Below are 21236 nucleotides of genomic sequence, written 5' to 3'. Positions count from 1 at the left end.
CCTCCATTTAAGGTGTTTACAACGTAGCGGGCAATATTTCATCTGTTCACCAAACACTGTAACACAGGCAATGTGTGATAAGAACTGAGGGAAAATGAAGTCAGTAGGTAATGTAGCTCTGACTTGGAGAGAGCACTTGTGAGTGATCTGGAAAACTGTACAATGCTTCACTGAAGTGGTACCATTGGTCCTGAATATTGACATTTGTAGAAGAAATCCACAGATGGAAGTGCATGTGTATAATGGCCAAGTGCTATTTGAAACTCATTTCTGTTAATATCTCATTTTTTATTGAAATGATTTCTATGTATCTTTTCTCCCATTAGACTTTGAGAACTCTTCACAAAGCAGACGATGAATTCTAATCTGTTTTGTTTCTTGGCACAGAAACTGTCACAGTCCAAGTCTTCAATAAATGCCTCCAGACTGAATTCAGTTTTGAGAAATAAAAGGAAAATGCAAGCTCTGTTTAAGAAATAGTGAGCAGTGGAATTTAGCTGGGTGAAAGATTGTGGGGAATAAGGTGTATTAAGGGAGATAAATAAGAAAATGAGGTGAAATCAGATTATGAATTTATTGCAAAGACAGAAACTGACCTTTACTTTTAGTGGGGAGTTAAAAAGTATCTAGTATAGTAGTAGGGGAGAGTAATCAAAGTATGCTGTAGAATGAAACTCTGACAGCTGTGTTTGAAGTTGTATTAAAATGTAGAGGCAGTAAAGAACATTTAGAAAAAAATGAAATACTATAGGTAGCAAATCAAATGGACTCAACTACCAAAGGAGCAAAAAGGATTAAAAAGATAGAATACATTAGACTTAAAGGTAGCTAAAACAAGAATTTGGTATCAATATTGTATAGGACAGGAGGCTGAGAAGAAAAACACATAGATACCCTTAGAAGTTTTGAGTCAAAGTGACTAGGAACTTGAGGAATTTATGTGAAAAACCAAGGAGATCAAAAAGATACTTTTGTTTTTGTTTGTTTATATTTTCAAGGATAAGAGTGTTTTGTTTTTTTCATGTTGAGTTTGCTATTTGGTGCTTTATAAATATGTAATATATTCATTGAGAAAAATGAAAATTCAATAAATTGGTCAATATGTATATATACTTATAGTCACAGTTATTTCCAAAATAGTAATAGCATATATTTAAAAGAAAGTCTTATTTATAACATACTGGATTGGTCACTGAAAACATATAGCATAAACTAAATATAGTACCTGATTTATTTTATCCCTAATAAAAATTTTTATGTCCACCAAAACCAGTGAGGCTGCAAAAAAAAATTTGTCCAGATTCCATTAGGTCATGAAATACTGGGAAAGTTTCCTAAGTATACTTTGGGGTCATTTAGTTGCATTTATTCTTTAATATTAAAAAAAATATATATGACATGGCGAATCAAACTGATGTATTATTTACTAAATGAATAAAATACAACTGATTTTCAAAAGTTCCACTGAACTCATGTGAGCTTCAGATAGAGCATGATTAGCCTTGTTTCAAGTTTAATTGAGGTATAACTGACATACATCACTGTTTAAGTGTATCTCATAGTGAATGGATTTTAGATTGTGACACAAGTGTACCTTGTGCCATAAGAACATATTTTATGAAATTGATGATTTTTATTTAAATGGCAATGGAACAGAAATCCAAGTTTCATATATTAATACAATTAATCCACTTGCTCGACTTTAGTGTGAAAAGGCTGTATTGATTCTTTCTGCATGGAATGTTAACCATTTCTTGCTAGTAGTTACTTACTAAAAATGGTTATTTCTCATTTTCTTTGTTAAAATAAGCCCTGTTAAAATATTACCATGTCTATAAAATCATCTGTGAACTCACTTTTTCCATTAAGTAAAAGGCACAGAGTAATACTCAGTCTTTTAGATCTCAGAGAAACATTTTGGGGAAAGAATAATATTTTTCAATATTTTGAATTGTTAAGAAAAACAAATTCTGCTCAATACTTTCAAAGTATTATTATGATGATGAACATATGAAAACAATAATATGAACAGTAATTTTATAATTCAAGAAACACTAGAAAAGACCCTGAGAGCTAAGCACTTAAAACTGGTAAGTAGTATGATATGAGATTTACTTAAGTGCTAACCAAATTTTTAGGGTCTTAGATATGCTCAATAAAAATGAAAACATATTAATATTTGATTTATCATTGATAAAAAAAGACATCATGTCTAATTTTAATCAGGACTTCTGTTCTATTTTGAAGTTTAAAAAGTTTTTCTTTTAGGAATATATAGCTATGGGATGTGAGACTGTGTATTCGTATGTGTACATGATTGCTAGGAGTGATTATTGTTAAAATATATATAAATATGAAGAATTATGAACCTGAATTAAAGAATCCTCTGATAACAGCAAATATTAACAAGGCACAAGTGACTATTAAGGGGATGTATAAAAATATACAAGACTATGGTTGAAGAAGGAAATGTCAACCCACTCCAGTATTCTTGCCTGGAAGATTCCATGGACTGGGGAGTCTGGCAGGCTACAGTCCATGGGGTTGCAAAGAGTTGGAGATGACTGAGCACACACAGCCATGGCTGAAATATAATTAAAATAATGAATATATTGGAAAATATTTGAACTGCTTCTTTCCTGTCATGTGCATTTAATAATATTATTCAAATGAGACTCAGTATCACATAGAGACACAATCTGAGATTTCTCTAAATACAAACTAAGTGGCATAATATTCATTTGGAAGGTGAGTAGGCCATTGTGTATCTCTGAATTTTTATTTCTGACATTAATAACCCCATGATTTTTTTAGATTCTACTCAAAGTGTACATGTAAGTCACATTGTAGTTTGTAGTTGACCCTTGACCAACAAGGGGTGGACTATGATTCCACTTATACTCAGATGTCTTCAATAAATTTACAAAAATATACATTTAGAACATAGTATGCGAGACTTGCTTTGAAGTGGATAGCCCATCTTTACATCAGCATAGGCACAAAGCAAGTGATATTAAATACAAAATTTATAATGTGTCAGTTTTCTTTTCTGTCTTATAACTTGCTTTCAAAGAATTACACTATGACACAATATGCTTCTCTCTCTCATAAGTGGAGAAACTGCATATCAGCCTATCATCACAGGTAAGTGTTTTTTCTTTTTTAATTAACAATACTTCCAATACTGTATTATGAATAGGACTATAATACTACATGAAAAAAATTTTATAACAATACAATCATTAGTGTATAAACTAGGCTACTGTGAAACAATCATATCAGCTAGACTAGGCTAACATAAAGTAATCATATTGCTGTCTTTGTTATCAATCCATGAATCATTATACCTATAAATAAACATTAATTACCTGTTCACATTATATTTAATTTTATGTCTAGTTTTATTAATATGTATAACATCTATAATATTCTGTATCATATGAGATACTATTAATGTAGTAATGACAGACTATTCATCTGGGAAACAGGTAACATTAACTTATGGTATTGATAAAAACAGCACAGGACTGCAAATGTACACTAAAATGTAAATTAAATTTTCCCTTTCTTACCATATTCTTAATAGTATTTTATTTTCTTTCAATTGGTTTATTATAAAAATTTAGTAAACAACATATATAACTTACAAAACGTGTTACTTTACTTTATGTTATTGGTTATATTATCAGTAAGGCTTCCTGTCAATAGTAGTAGACTATTTGTAGTTAAATTTTAGAGAATCAAAAGTTATAAACAATTATAAATAGTGTGGAAAAGCAATCATATATAAATGGAATGAAACACTACTCAGCCATAAAAAGAGAATGATATTTTGCCATTTGCAGCAAAATAGATGAACCTGGAGAGCATTATGCTAACTGAAATAAGTCAGACAGAGAAAGACAAATAAGTGATATCGTTTATACGTAGAATCTAAAAAATGCAACAGACTAGTGAATATAACAGAAAAGAAGTAGCCTCACAGATACATGGAGCAAACCAGTGGGAAATGGGGTGTGGCAGTATACAGGTGAGGAATGGGAGGTATAAACTTTTGGTTAAAAGATAGGCTCAAGGATATAGTGTACAGCACAGGGAATATAGTGAATATTTTGTAATAATGGCCAATGGAAAGTAATATTTTAAATTGTATATGTTTAAAAAATTAAGATTAAAAAAAGTTATAAGCAGATTTTCACCTCTGTATGGAGCTTAGTCAGCACTCCTAACCCCTGAGTTGTTCAAAGATCAACTGTATTTTTTCCCATAGAATAATGTTTCTGCTTTTGATAAAATTAACATATTCTGAGTTAGTCACATTAATAATGAAACTTTCCCTATGTCACTGATTGCCTTCTTCAGTTATGAGCTGATGAAAGAACATGCACTTTATTGAAAGAAAAATTAGAGGTTAATAATGGACCTAACAGAAACAGAAGATATTAAGAAGAGGTGGCAAGAATATATAGAAGAGCTATACAAAAAAAAAAAAATTCTTCATGACCCAGATAACCACAATGGTGAGAACACTCACCTAGAGCCAGACATCCTGGAGTGCAAATTTAAGTGGACCTTAGGAAACATCACTACAAACAAAGCTAATAGAGGTGATGGAATTCAGTTGAGCTAGTTCAAATCCTGAAAGATGATGCTGTGAAGTGTTGCACTCAATATGTCAGCAAATCTGGAAAAAGCAGTGGTCACAGGACTCGAAAAGGTCAGTCTTCATTCCAATTACAAAGAAAGGCAATACCAAAGAATGCTCAAACTACTGCACAATTGGACTCATCTCACACGCTAGCAAAGTAATGCTCAAAATTCTCCAAGTCAGGATTCAACATTATGTGAACAGTGAACTTCGAGATGTTCAAGCTGGTTTTAGAAAAGGCAGAGGAACCAGGATCAAATTGCCAGCATTGTTGTATCACCAAAAAAGCAAGAGAGTTCCAGAAAAGCATCTACTTTTGCTTTATTGACTATGCCAAAACCTTTGAGTGGATCACAACAAACTGTGGAAAGTTCTTAAAGAGATGGGGATACCAGACCACCTGACCTGCCTCCTGAGAAATCTTTATGCAGGTCAGTAACCAACCGTTAGAACCTGACATGAAACAACAGATGGGTTCAAATAGGAAAAAGAGAACATCAAGGCTGTATATTGTCACTGTGCTTGTTTAACTTATATGCAGAGTACATCATAAGAAACGCTGGACTGGATGAAACACAAGCTGGAATCAAGATTGCCAGCAGAAATATCAATAACCTCAGATATGCAGATGACACCACCCTTATGGCAGAAAGTGAAGAAGAACTAAAGAGCCTCTTGATGAAAGTGAAAGAGGAGAGTGAAAAAGTTGGCTTAAAACTCAACATTCAGAAAACGAAGATCATGGCATCTGGTCCCATCACTTCATGGCAAATAGATGGGGAAACAATGGAAACAGTGAGAGACTTTATTTTGGGGGGTTCCAAAATAACTGCAGATGGTGACTGAAGCCATGAAATTAAAAGACGCTTGCTCCTTGGAAGAAAAGCTAAGACCAACCTAGATAGCATATTAAAAAGCAGAGACATTACTTTGCCAACAAAGGTCTGTCTAGTCAAAGCTATTTTTTTTTTCAGTAGTCATGTATGGATGTAAGATTTGGACTATAAAGAAAGCTGAGCACCAAAGAATTGATGCTTTTGAACTGTGGTGTTAGAGAAGACTCTTGAGAGTCCCTTGGACAGCAATGAGATCCAACCTGTCCATCCTAAAGGAAATCAGTCCTGAAGATTTATTGCAAGGACTGATGTTGAAGCTGAAACCCCAATACTTTGGCCACCTGATGTGAAGAACTGGCTCTTTGGAAAAGACCCTGATGCTGGGAAAGATTGAAGGAGGAAGGAGAAAGGGACGACAGAGGATGAGCTGGTTGGATGGCATCACCGACATGACGGACATGAGTTTGAGTAAGCTCCGGGAGTTGGTGATTGACAGGCAAGCCTGGCATGCTGCAGTCCTTGGGGTTGCAAAGAGTCAGACACGACTGAGCCACTGAACTGAAAATCTAATTTTCCCATCAGAAACAAATACCTTTATGGCAGCTGGACAGAGTCATTGATGATGTAGTGAATGAATGGAGACTATCATTCTCATTAGGCAGAGGAGGGTAGTTAAGTGAATTTTAAAATGGTAGTCTAAAATGGATCCAAATTTAATTTACTCTGGTAGTTAAATAAAATATATTCATGCTTCAAAAAAATGGTAGAACAAAATTATAATTCTTAGTTTAATTAATAATAACTCCGACTCATTAATCATATCTTAGTGGCTTTTATTTTTGGACTTTCAATGATGCCAAAAAGAATCTGAAAACCTTTTCTTATCACTCTGGTCAATCCTTGAATGCCTTTGGCTAGAATTATTGCAATGAACCCTTCTCCAATTGGTCTCCCCACCTCTACTTTTCATCCATACAAGATATTCTCAATAGAGTAACCAGAGTGATTTTTTTATTCGAGATTAGACCAAAGCCAAAATTTCTACATTATGTGCCCTGCACTGCAAACTCATCTCTTCAGCCTTATTTTTTTGCTGCTCGTCTGTCTCACATCTATCCAGCTGCATTGGTCTTGCTTTCTATCACCTTATTTGATGTGTTTCCGCACTGCTTAATTCCACACTGCTTGGTCCCTCTCCTGAAACACTTTCCTCATATCTATATGTTCAACTCCCTCATGCCTTTCCAATCACCTTCTCCTCAAAGGTATTCAAACCATGCTATTTAAAATAACATTTTCCACCTAATACTTGTGCCCCTCTTCACTCTGTTCTAGTTTACTTCATAGTATTAATCACCTCCTAACTTGCATACTTTACTTGCTTACTATGTTTCCCTGATGGAATGAAAAGTTTACAAGAATGGAGCTTTTCTCTTGTTTTGCTAACTGATGAATCCAAAGACTTTAAAAAAGTGGAAAATAGTAGATGTTCAATAAATATTTGTTAAATGAGTGAGTAAAGAATTTATTACAGTTATAGTATTGGGAAAAATAATAATCTCTTACTATATCAAGAAAAACAATTAAAAATAAAAGCTAGAATACTAAATAGTCAATGAGTATAAATAAACTGCTCCTGGAAAAAATATAGGGAATTGTTGAATATCTGCTTTCCTCTGTATGATTTATTAATACATGTCTATCCTATGTCTAGGCAGATTGTAGTGAAAGCTATCATGTGTCATTTCATGCAAAGAGATCTTGGTTGAGCTTAACCAGAAAATTACTTACAAAAGGGGAAAAACAGCTATTTTCTTAAATGCTGAATTCAATGTAACACCATACCCAGTATATTTCAAATAATCATGAAAATGTATATATTAGATAATAATGCAGATAGTCAATAGTCACATGAGAAGATAATCATCAGGAAAATGAAAATCAAAACCACAATGAGATATCACATCACATCTGTCTAATGGCTATCTATTATCATGAATACAAATAACAAAGGTTGGCAAGATGTGGAGAAAAGGGAAACCTTGTACATTGTTGGTGGGAATGTAAATTGGAATGGGCACTGTGGAAAATGTTATGAAAGTTTCTCAGAAAGCTAGAACAAAACTACCATATAACCCAGAAATTCCACTCGTAACAATAACAAAAACACAAATTCTAAAAGATGCATGCACTCCAATGTTCATAGAAGTATTAGTTACAAATGCCATTGTGGAACTAATCTAAGTGTCTATCAACAGATAAGTGGATAAAGAAATATGTACACATACTACAACGGAATACTACTCAGTCATAAAAAGAACAACATTTTGCCATTTGCAGCAACATGGATGGATTTGGAGAGCATTATGCTAAGTGAAAAGAAGTCAGAGAAAGAAAAATATGTGCAGTATCACTTATTTGTGGAATCTAAAAAATATAACAAGATAGTGAGTATAACAAAAAAGAAACAGATTCACAGATATGGAGAACAAACTAGTGGAAACAATAAAGGAGAGAGAAGAGGGAAGGGGCAAGACTGGTGTGGGGAAGTGAGAGGCACAAACTATTGGGAGTAAGACAGGCTATGAGATGTATTGTACAACATGGGCAATACAGCCAATATTTTGCAGTACTATAAATGGAGTGCGACCTTTAAGAATTGCAGAAAAAATTTTTTTAAAAAGTGAGCTCCAAGTATACATACACATGCACACACACACACAAATATATATATATATATATATATATATATATATATATATATATCTTTTAAGGTCCTTCACTTACAGTGATGATCATATAGGAACATGATACAGTTGGTGGTACAGAAAATGTTTGATATTTCAGTTTCTTGAAGAGGGTCTGTGATATCATGGAAAGCCAGTATTGGTTTAGATTCAGATGGTCTGTAAACTCATCCAGTTGAAATGTCTCCTAGCTTCCATTGTTTGAAGAATATAATTTTTTCTGGCAAAAATGAGTCCCATTAGAAAAGCAACCAGAGTGTCTCTCTGTCAGGCCGGGCAGGGAGATGCTCTCTTGTGTTGAAGTCCACAGAAATGGTTGGAAGAAACTCTGTGAACTTAAAGTCAATTATTGTAATATTCATAAAAGCAAATGAAATTAGATAAAAGCTGCATTCATTAAAATATTGTTTCATTTTGAATATGAGATAAGTTACTTCTAGTTGCTTTAACCGGACATTTGGCCCAGGGTCATGATATAGCAACTTAGGTTTCCTTTGGAAAAAATGTAAACAATATTTCAGCTCCTTTCTCCTTTTTTAATTAAAAAAGCAAGTAAAAGAAGTGAATACTGCTTTTCAAACTTTATCTAACTAAGCACAAAGCACAAGGAAAGATGCATAAATGTAAAATTAACTTTTTGCTGTTTAGAAAAAGAACTTGGATTTCAGAGTAAGTGAGCTAAAATAAAAACATGCATAATTTACACTACAGATGGGTATATTCTTTGCATTAAATGATACCTAGCAATTTCAAGGAGAAAGAAAATAAACTGACAATCAACATTAAGAAGGTGGCAGAAGTAATCAAACACATGCCATGCGTAAGAAAAGGCATAATGAAGTTTCCATAAGAATCTTTTTTTCATGACTCAGACACCAAATAACTATTTCACAAGCTTCAGCAGAAGTTCCCAGTGCACTTATCAATAATGCATCCAGCCACAACTTTAGATATTAAAACAAGAGGAAGTTGACTGTATCAAAGATCCAAAGTTCAAACACATTACACTATGGAGCTTAAAGCCAGACAAGGAAAATGTGGGGGTGAGGGAAGTGGATTCTTTGCAGATGCAAAACAAGACTTTTGTTGAAGGTTGAGGATAAATTCATAATAGAGTACAAAACCTTAACTTTTATAATTCAGAGTAATACCAAAGATTCCATAGCTGTGAAAAATATTCATCATTTTAAAAAATATCCATTAGGTAATGGAGAGATGAGGATGACTGTAATTTAAGTATTTAGATTGCATGAGATAATTCCATTGACAGCAATCACTGTGTTTGTTGAAAATCTCAACAGAAAGACAAAGACTATAATGTAGATTTTTAGATTTAGAATTAAACCACATTAATAAAGCAACAAAGTGAAGTTTGCATTGCTAGGCTTGATATTAATTGCTGCATAGTTGCAGAGAGGGATTCAATCTGGCCCTAGTCATAATTCATAAATAAAATATTATGGTAAAAAGTCATCAACAAGTATGACTAAGAACATTGTGTGTTGTGCATTACCAAATATTACAGTAAGTACATGATATTTTAATTGACTTGAAGAAGTGAAGTGAAGTTGCTCAGTAGTGTCCAGCTCTTTGCAACAACATGGCCTGTAGCCCATCAGGCTCCTCCGTCCATGGGATTTTCCAGGCAAGAGTGCTGGAGTGGGGTGCCATTGGTCCTTACTATTTTCTATTACTTTCTTGTTTACAACTATATCACCAAAAACTTTTGATAATATTTCACCACATTCTGGAGAGTAAAGCCTGCAAAATCAATATCTTATGGTACTGTAAGTTTCTGATAAATATCTGAAAATTACCTCTTGATTAATTAGTAGGGCAAATAAGCAAAATAAAAATCTCTTGCTTTATATTTGCTTCTATGGAAATTAGCCAAATAAATTTCAAGTCCAGATAGAGCTATTGGTTTAGTTGCTAAGTTCTATCTGATTCTTTTGCAACCCAATGGACTGCAGCCTACTGGACTCCTCTGTCCATAACATTTCCAGGCAAGAATACTGGAGTGAGTTGCCATTTCCTTCTCCAAGGGATTTTCTGGAACCAGGGATGGAAACTGTGTCTTCTGCATTCATGCAGATTCTTTACCGCTGAGCCACTGGGGAAGCCCAGATAGAGCTATTAAATAGTAAAATTTCAGAATATTCAGCAGACAGCAATTGTATACGTAAAATTCATGTTTTTAATGTACAAAACCTTTTAGTTTATATATGGCTTAGAAACTTGCTCTTCAGATCAGATCAGATCAGATCAGTCATTCAGTCATGTCCGACTCTTTGCAACCCCATGAATCGCAGCACGCCAGGCCTCCCTGTCCATCATCAACTCCCAGAGTTCACTCAGACTCACGCCCATTGAGTCAGTGATGCCATCCAGCCATCTCATTCTCTGTCGTCCCCTTCTCCTCCTGCCCCCAATCCCTCCCAGCATCAGAGTCTTTTCCAATGAGTCAGCTCTTCACAGGAGGTGGCCAAAGTACTGGAGTTTCAGCCTTAGCATCATTCCTTCCAAAGAAATCCCAGGACTGATCTCCTTCACAAAGGACTGGTTGGATCTCCTTGAAGTCCAAGGGACTCTCAAGAGTCTTCTCCAACACCACAGTTCAAAAGCATCAATTCTTTGGCGCTCAGCCTTCTTCACAGTCCAACTCTCACATCCACAGGAAAAACCATAGCCTTGACTAGATGAACTTTTGTTGGCAAAGTAATGTCTCTGCTTTTGAATATGCTATCTAGGTTGGTCATAACTTTCCTTCTAAGGAGTAAGCATCTTTTAATTTCATGGCTGCAGTCACTTGCTCTTCAGCGTAAAGCTGAAGGGCTATTATTCAGTTTGGTATCTTAAAGTGTTTGCTTGATTCTTTGCTATAGTCTCTGTCCTCACTTAAAAATGTTAAATCCGATAAACTTTATATCTGGATATTCCCAGGCTTCACTGATTCAGATCACACTGCATTTAAATACAGTAATACTGTATTTCTATGTAACTTCTTCATCATACTTAGAAATCTTAGCTCCAATAAAATTTAAGAGAGAAAACTATGCATCAAAATAAAATAAAACAAAACCCAAAGGTGTCTGCTGATATCTTTGTGTCTATTTACAAGTCATGCTTAAAATAATGTTATTTGACCCCCAACTATTAATATATGGTTTCTAGTTAGAATAGTGATGGCTTTCTAACAGGAAAATAACTCAAACTCATACTTAAAAATAATTTCTCTTGATATAAACTTGTTTTAGGTACTAAATCAGCAGCAGTGCATTTCAAATTGCTATATTTTTAAAATATGAAGACCTCTTTCTCAATGGATTGCATATTCATTAAAAATCAAGAGGGATAGATTGAAGAGAATATATTCTATTTGTCTTCACAGAGATCTAAAAACACTTAATAATTTTAATATGTGGTTTATTCAACCTTAAAAAGAATAGGATGTTTGGTGTCACTGACAAACAATTTGTAATAGAACTTCCTAAGACACTATTTCCAGGTCAGGTGGTTTCCCTGCAATTTGGACAATAATGAGCAAGTATGCAGAAGTGCACTGGGTTATGGAGAACATTTAGCAGTACCACATGTAGATTTATGAGAAATTAAAAAAAACATCTTTGCTACCTGTTTTTTTCTTCTTTTCTAAAAATGAATCTAAGTAAAAATGATTATAAATAATTATGTATTGGTATTTCAGTCCAAAACTAAGTGCAATATGAATTAAAATTTAAGTAAAGAAACTTTAGAAATATTGACTTCGATTGCTCTTGAGTATATCCTAACTTCCTTTGATTTTCACTTCAAGTACTGCGTCCAATAATAAAAGATATCCTAAATTTCTTTCCAAAATATATAACCACTGTAAGCCAATTAAGATATAGGTAGAAATAGTTATTTGATGTAGTTGAATTAAAAAATGCTTTCTAAAGCCTAGTTATCAGATTTCAAAAATTAAATTAATATACATTTTAATACTTTTCATAGATATCAAATATACTACCCTAAATATTTCTATCAGTCAATAACTAAATTTCATTCTATTGAAAAGAAAGACTAGAGTGTACCAAATAAAAGCAAGGATACTAAAATAAAAGTATCTTGGATAGAATCCTAGAAATTCCATTACATGATTTCCAATCTTGGGGAAATTATTTCAACATTTAATGTCCCCATATCCTCTGAAAAATAAGGATAATGATCTTACATAGAAGTATTATATGGTTTGCTGCTGCTGCTGCTGCTAAGTCGCTTCAGTCGTGTCCGACTCTGTGCGACCGCATAGACTGCAGCCCCACAGGCTCCTCTGTCCCTGGGATTCTCCAGGCAAGAACAACGGAGTGGGTTGCCGTTTCCTTCTCCAATGCTTGAAAGTGAAAAGTGAAAGTGAAGTCGCTCAGTCGTGTCAGAGTCTGTGCGACCCCATGGACTGCAGCCTACCAGGCTCTTCCATCCATGGGATTTTCCAGGCAAGAGTACTGGAGTGGGGTGCCATTGCCTTCTCCTGTTATATGGTTTAAGAGTTAGCTAAAAAGAGCAGTAATAATGCTGCCTGACATACGGTAAGCTGTCACTAAATGCTAATTACTATAAAATTTTAAAGTATTTTTTATTCATATTCAAATATAAATTCTCAAGGAAGCTGAATATTTCTACTGAAAGATGGAAAAATATTTCATGCAAGGTATATTTTAAGTTTTTAAACCTAGCCAGTGAGTACTTTAACTACTCTATAAAACCATGGTTTATATGGGTCAATTAGATGAAAACATCACACATTGTTACTAATATCTGAAATATATGTAATGTTTTTAGGTTTGATTTTGCTATCTTGGTATAATATTTATTTTTTTCAGAAATATTTCATTCTAATCCCAAAGAGGGCAGTCCCAAAGAATGTTCAAAGTACCTCACAATTACATTCATTTCACATGCTGGAAAAGTAATACCCAAAATTCTCCAAGATGGGCTTCAACAGTATGTGAACTGAGAAATTCCAGATGTACAAGATAGATTTAGAAAAGGCAGAGGAACCAGAGATCAAATTGCCAATATACACTGTATTATAGAAAAAACAAGAGAACCAAAAACATATCTACTTCTGCTTCATTGACTACACTAAATAAAGCCTGTAACTATGTGGATCACAACAAACTGTGGAAAATTCTTCAAGAGATGGGAATACCAGACCACCTTACTTGCCTCCTGAGAAATCTGCATGCATGTCAAGAAGCAACAGTTAGAACCAGACTTGGAACAATGGACTGGTTCGAAATTGGGAACAGAATACATCAAGACTGTATATTGTCACCCTGCTTATTTAACTTATATGCAGAGTGAAAGTGAAAGTGAAGTTGCTCAGTCATGTCCGACTCTTTGCGACCCCATGGACATCAGGCTCCTCTGTCCATGGGATTTTCTAGGCAAGAGTACTGGAGTGGGTTGCCATTTCCTTCTCCAGAGAATCTTCCTGACCCAGGGATCGAACCCAGATCTCCCACATTGTAGACAAACGCTTTACTGTCTAAGACACCTGGGAAAAAGGGTACATGATATGAAATGCCGGGCTGGATGAAGCACAAGCTGGAATCCAGATTGTTGGGAGAAATGTCAATAACCTCAGATACACAGATGACACCACCCCTATGACAGAAAGTAAAGAGGAACTAAAGAACCTCTTGATGAAGGTGAAAGAGGAGAGTGGAAAAGCTGGCATAAATCTCAATATACCAAAAAAAACAAAATGAAGATTATGGAATTTTGTCCCAACACTTCATGGCAAATAGATGGGAGAAACAATGGAATCAGTGACATACTTTATTTTCTTGGGCTCCAAAATCATTGCACATGGTGACTGCAGCCATGAAATTAAAACATGCTTGGAAATTAAAAGATGCTTGCCCCTTGGAAGGGCTTCCCTAATAGCTCAGTTGGTAAAGTTTCCACCTGCAATGTGGGAGGCCCCAGTTCAATTCCTGGGTTGGGAAAATCCACTGGAGAAGGGATAGGCTACCCACTCCAGTATTCTGGCCTGGAGAATTCCATGGACAGTACATAGGGTCGCAAAGAGTTAGACACGACTGAGCAACTTTCACTTTCACTTTGCTCCTTGGAAGAAAAGCTATGACAAACCTAGACAGCATATTAAAAAGCAGACATTACCAACAAAGGTCTGTCTAGTCAAAGCTATGGTTTTTCCAGTAGTCGTGTATGGATGTGAGTTGGACCATAAAGATAGCTGAACGCCAAATAAATGATGCTTTTGAACTGTGGTATTGGAGAAGACTCTTGAGAGTCCCTTGGACTCCAAGGAGATCAAACCAGTCAGTCCTAGAGGAAATCAGTTCTGAATATTCATTGGAAGGACTGATGCTGAAGCAGAAGCTCCAGTTTTTTGGCCACCTGATGCGAAGGGCTGACTCATTAGAAATGACTCTGATGCTGGGAAAGATTGAAGGCAGGAGGAGAAGGGGACGACAGAGAACAAGATGGTTGGATGGCATCACTGACTCAATGAACATGAGTTTGAGAAAGCTCTGAGAGATGGTGAAGGACAGGTAAGCCTGGTGTGGGCAGTCCATGGGGTCTCAAAGAGTTGGATATGACTGAGCGACTGAACAACAAGAATTCTCATCAGCAAAACATTTAGACAAAATTTTTAAAATGACATAATAGATAAATTACAACTCTACTTATAAATTAACAATATGACTAAGGCAAGATGTATGTAATGAGCATATTGCACTTTTACAATCAAATGCACCATTTAATTTTAATTTCTCCTAGCCCACTTGATTAATATGGGTTACTTTAGTGTAACCTGGGAAAAGAACTGTTTCAGGTATAAACAATGCTATTTCATTGCTCTATTTAGCTAAATAAAAAGTAACACTACACTGATTAAAAGTACCCTGAATTGTCTTTTATATCATGATTGCTTTTTTTTTTTTCATTACTACTAGGAGCTGGCTTTTCTCTATAAACTTTCACTATTATCTAGCATTCTTTGTGCATGGATATTATGTCTTCCCAATGATTAAATGGGCTTTTTGTATATAAAGAGGATTTCCCCAGTATCTAGCAATTCTTTGTTTCATAATTGAAGTGAGTAAAAACAATCAAGTACCCAGGGAAAGAAAAAAAAAAAGAATAAAAGGGAACTGTTGAAGCTAGAAGTTGAGAAATCCTTGAAAAAAAAATAGCACTTTATTATAATCAGTAGAATTGTTCAAAAATAGATCTAATCTATTTTAAATCTGAGCAATATGCAGCAGTTCATTTTATCATAAACACATAAAGAGCATTTCTCTAGGTTGAACAAAGAAAGGATTCTGATTATTTTTCAAAATGTTTATAGTTTTAGAACAGATGTTATTAGGCAACTTGAAACATCTTGTATACTCATTCAGTTGCCTTTAATGATTTTACTATTTCATTGTGTATATATTCCCAAGCATGAAAACAAATGATTGTGCTAAAAGATAATCTGTGTAGTGAAGTGTGCAGTATTATCACTGATTTCAAATGAAAGCAATTTGTAAACTGTAAACATAAAAAGAAAATAGCTGTCAAAATATTATTATGCTTATCCATTAAAAGATAGCTTTTTTTTCTACATCTATAGTGAAATTCAAGGTTTATTATGAGTGCAATAATTAATGAATTATTTTAAAAATTTTCATGGAAAAGTAGATTTCTTAAAATGCAATTGAACTATCATTGAAAGAAAACATAAAGATGGATACACAATACTATGCTACAATGATCCAATTATTTTTCCTTAGTCTGGAAATAATAAGCAATTTCCACACTTGGGAATATGGTGGGATGTTATTTACACAGTTTGATTTTGATTATATAGTAAACTTTTTTTCCCCATTTCTGGACCTATTCTTTTCTCCTTCTCTATCTCTGAGTTAAAAGTGACATTTCTTTCAGCCTGCTGTTTGGCTTGACAAACAACATTGTTCCTTCATCTCCTGGGATTGACTTGATTGAAGGAGATGCATCAAGTAGGGAAGTGAAAAAGTTTGTTTCCCTATTGCTCTGGTAGTGTCTGCCACTGACTCCTCATAAGAGAAATGACAGCAGCTTCATACAGTCTTTGTGATCTCATATTTGCCCGAAAGAAGGGACATAAAATTTAAACCACTTATAGGAGCAATAAACAATCTGGATTGGAAAGAGAGGCAATTCTATTTAAACTTAATCCTCCCTTTCAATGTGGCAACTCTCTCAATGAAGAATGTTAACATCTGATACTTACCATACAGGAAAGGAGGTATGTTGTTTTGATGAACAGAGAAACATTTTTATATTTTACCATTTGTCTCCCAGAAAAAGACATTGATTTGCTAGTTGAATTCTTAGTCCTTAGAAATACTAAATTGATTTTATTTATTCAGCTATAGAGCATAAACAGTTTATATTGCGTGTGGAAATGGAGAAAATATATTTGATTCTGAAAATGTTGTTTATTGTGAAGTCCATGAATTAAATTTAAAAATAGTAAAAAAAAAAAAAAAATATGAGCTAGTCGAGTTTGAGAAAATACAGTGAAATAATATTCTGAAGGACAGGGATTTTTTTTTTTTTTTTTCTGTCAAATCGTTTGATTTAAAGTAATTCTGTTTATATTCATACAACTGACATTACTAATCATAACCACATGAATTTTAGTTTGTTAAAGGAAACAAGAATAAAAAGAGCCTGCTTTTCAGATATCATTTATTTCATTCTTGATTTCTAGAACTCTAATTTTTATTCATTATTCAAGCCAAAGGCAGGCTTATTTATTGAATGAAATGTGATTTCTGTCATGCACTTTTTAAGTACTCAGATATTTTTAAATGTGCTGTCTGGTCATTTGATATTGTGACATTTTGGTAAATGCTAAGTGGGTGTACACTCTCACAAAATCTTCAAGGACACTGAAAATTAATCTTCTAATGCTTGGGTTAAGACAATGTACTTAGTTATATTAAATCAATGTAAAAAATACAATATTAGTAATTGTTTCTCTTGGAGGCACCATAACAAAATACCATTGATGGCCTATTATGTTCACCTTAGAGCTGAGGTATTTAATATGTTTGCAATGGTAATGTATATATTTTTTAAAAATGTTTGAAAATATAAACTGTAAGTATTTGAATAATTTTTTAAATTAAAAATAGATTGTTTAGATTGTTTTTATTTATTATTTTATAAAAGTTATAGATTACCAAATAAATCAGAACTTTAGAGTTCTAACTATACTTACTCTGTACTCAATCACTATTGCCCATAAATGGAGTAGCATCAATTTTTTTTGGCCAGAAGATAAATTCATCCTTCACTGAGTGTTTCCAATATACTCAGATATTTAGAAAATTAACGAATTTCAAGCCTGAGCATATCTTAACAGGAAAGCCAAAAGAAGTCAAAGGAAGTTTATGGAGGATGAAAAGGGTACATAGAGATGTAGAATCATTTATCCCAATTTACACAGCTAACATGGAGATAGAAAGAGGATATCTATTCTTTCTGTTACTGAAGGAAGATTGATGCAATCTGAAGGAAGAGGTGCCATGACCACTTGATTTTCGAAAACTTTTGAGGAGTTTGTGACAGAGAACATAATTATGTTAATTGATCTTTTAGCCAATAATTTTTCTATGCAAGACAAGAAATTAACTGAAGGTATTTCTTTAGTTAGTAGAATATCAAAGGGAAATGAAAGAAAAGTTGGCTCTTTGCGACTGGACTAGATAATGTACAAAACTGAGAGCTGGTTGAAGACAAATATGTATCTATTGACTTCTTTAGATACTGGGAAAGCATCTGACTTAGGAATACAGGTTCTTTGGAGACTGATGAAATAAAATAATTTTTATTGGAAAAAATTAAAATACTCAGTGGTATACTTTGTTAGCTTAGTAAATACAACATTGGAAATAACAAAGTACCTGTAACCAATATGTACAATTTTTATGAGCTATAACAAGGTATAAAAACAAGAGTCTCACTTGGTAGTTATCAACACTTGGATTTTTTTTAATGTTTATAGCAAATATATCTTTCATTGTTGTTGTTGTTCAGTTGCTAAATCCTGTCTGACTCTTTGAAACCCCATGGGCTGCAGGATTCCAGGCTTTCCTGTCCTTCACTATCTCCTGGAGTTTGCCCAAACTCATGTCCATTGAGTTGCTGATGTTACCCAACCATCTCATCTTCTGTTGCCCCTTTTTCCTCTGCCCTCACAATATTTTCCAGCATCAGGGTCTCTTCTAACAATTCAGCTCTTCACACGATGTGGAGAAAACATTGGAGCTTCAGTTTCAGCATTCATCCTACCAATAAACATTCAGGGTTGATTTCTTTACAATTGACTGCTTTGATGTACTTGCTGTCCAGGGGATTCTCAAAAGTCTTCTCCAGCACCACAATTGAAAACCACCAATTATTCAGCACTCAGCTTTCTTTCTGGTCCAACTCTCACATCTGTACATGACTATTGGAAAAACCATAGCTTTGACTATATGGACTTCTGTTGGCAAAATGATGTCTCTGCTTTTTAATGTGCTGTCTAGGTTTGTCATAGCTTTCCTTCCAAGGAGCAAATGTTTTTTAATTTCATGGCTGAAGTCACCATCCGCAGTGATTTTGGAGCCCAAGAAGATAAAATCTATCACTGTTTTCACTTTTCCCCCTTCTAATTGCCATGAAGTGATGGGATCAGATGTCATGATCTTAGTTTTTTAAATGTTGAGTTTTAAGCCAACTTTTTCACTCTCCTCTTTTGCCTTCATCAAGAGGCTCTAATTTAGTTCCTCTTCACTTTCTGCCATTAAAGTGATATCATCTGCATATCCAAAGTTGTTGATATTTCCCCCAATAATCTTAAAACCAGCTTGTGAATCATTCAGCCTGGCATTCTGCATGAGGTAGTCTGCATAGAAATTAAATATACAGAGGTACACTATAGAGCACATGGTATGCTGTATGTATGTGTATTGGCATACTGTATGTATATTGGTATACTCCTTTCCCAGTTTTGAACCAGTCAGTTGTTTCATATTCAGTTCTTACTGTTGCTTCTTCTGCATACAGGTTTCACAGGAGACAAGTAAGGTGGTCTGATATTCCCATTTCCTTAAAGATTTTCTGCAGTTTGTTGTTATCTACAAAGTCAAAGTCTTTAGCATAGTCAATGAAGCAGAAGTAGATGTTTTTCTGAAATTCCTCTGCTTTCTCTATGATCCAAGAAATGTTGGCAATTTGATCTCAGATTCCTCTGTTTTCTCTAAACCCAGCTTGTACATCTGGACTTTCTCTTATACCTCTTATATATTATCATGCTAAAATTTTGTGAGTGGTAGCCTGGTGTAATGGAAGTTACACATATTTTTGGGTCAAAGGACTGAAGTTCACTTTTTTTTTTTTTAAACACATACTAAATGGTATTTTTAACAATTTATTTAACTTATATAGCTTTTGCAATTTAATATAAAAATAGGAAGAACAACTAACTCATGAGTTAATTGTGAAGCTGAATTAAAGAAATAAAAGTGTTTTTAAAATGTACTGTGAGCTCTGATATATTTACAAATGCTAGCTACTTATACTGTATAGTACTGTCATTTATTCTAATGCATAGCTATTTTTCAGTGATCTGTATTTCCATTTATTTTAAGGTTTGGCCCCATACAATATTACAGTAAAGTTTTATTTGAAATGTCTTTGTAAGGAAAAAACTCTATGTGTGTGCAATACTTAAGCCAATATCTGAATAACAAGCAGCTAGTTAAGCAATTTTGGGTTCACAATCCAATTATGAAATTGATATGCAGTTCATGTTGAAAAAGTAGACAGATGGGTCAAATAGGCAACCAGATAAGAGCCTAAAATCTATCTATACAAAAATGGTTGGATAAAGCCCTCCAAACATACTCCCCTTGAAAACAGTAAAAAGAACACTGGTAAAAGTGGTCAGAATCAATTTTTAAGAAAAATTAACAGAACTCTTAAATAAATTTCAAAAGCATGTGTTCAATAAAAACAGCTTTCACTCAAGAACAGCAAAGTTGGTGTTATTTTAACTTGCCTTACTACCACCATTCCCTTCTTAGCTCTGCAGAAGCCTTAAAACCCACAGCCTTGATTGTGTTAAAGACCTACAGCCCAACAGGGTCATAGGAGAGTTTGAGCTGTTTCAAAGATTTATTGCCAAACAATACCCATTATTTGATCTGACTAGCAGTTCACTGAAAAATCCTACACATAAGGATGTTTTTATTTGATCTGACTTATTTAAGGCAGACAGTCTTTTCACCTAGAATTGCTTGTCAAAAACAACCAGTGACAATAACAAAATACCCCAATGGCCTAAGGCATAATTGGGGCAAAAACAAGCTAACCAAAATCATAACAGGAAAAGTCGAAATAAGAGATCCCCAAAGGGAACACTGAAGGAGCTGACATATTCTTATGGATTTAGAAGCCCACACTCATGTAGAGCTGGATATATACACAGACATGTATGCATGCTCAGAAGAGCACTGAGAAGGTCCTAAGTTCTCACCTCAGGCTATCCTGAGGATCTGTATAAGCAGAAATGGAAAGATGATGCAGATGTTTAAACTATCCAAATGATTGCTGAAAGCATGCCCCTCAAAACATAGAGTCATTGGTTAAAAAATGGTAGGTATTAATTCCAAATATATATATTATATATTTGGAATTATATATATATATATATATATATATATATATATATATATCTTTTCAGTCATTAGCTGACAGCTAAGCTAGGCAGGCAGAGACTTCAATGGCCTACTGTAACAAAGAATACAATATTTACAGAATGAGTTTCAAAGATTGAGATTATCCAGTCTGAGGAACCTAAAGAAAAATAAATAAATAAACAGAATCTAGGAGACACATGGGGGCCCACTAACATATACTCAGCAAGAGTCCCAGAACCAGAGGAGAAAGGGAAAATGGCAGAAAGAATATTTG

This window comes from Bos indicus x Bos taurus, chromosome 9 (genome assembly GCF_003369695.1).
Source record: "Bos indicus x Bos taurus breed Angus x Brahman F1 hybrid chromosome 9, Bos_hybrid_MaternalHap_v2.0, whole genome shotgun sequence".
Classification (NCBI taxonomy): Eukaryota; Metazoa; Chordata; class Mammalia; order Artiodactyla; family Bovidae; genus Bos; species Bos indicus x Bos taurus.
The sequence above is the reverse complement of the archived record's forward strand: the minus strand, read 5'-3'. Positions refer to the sequence as shown.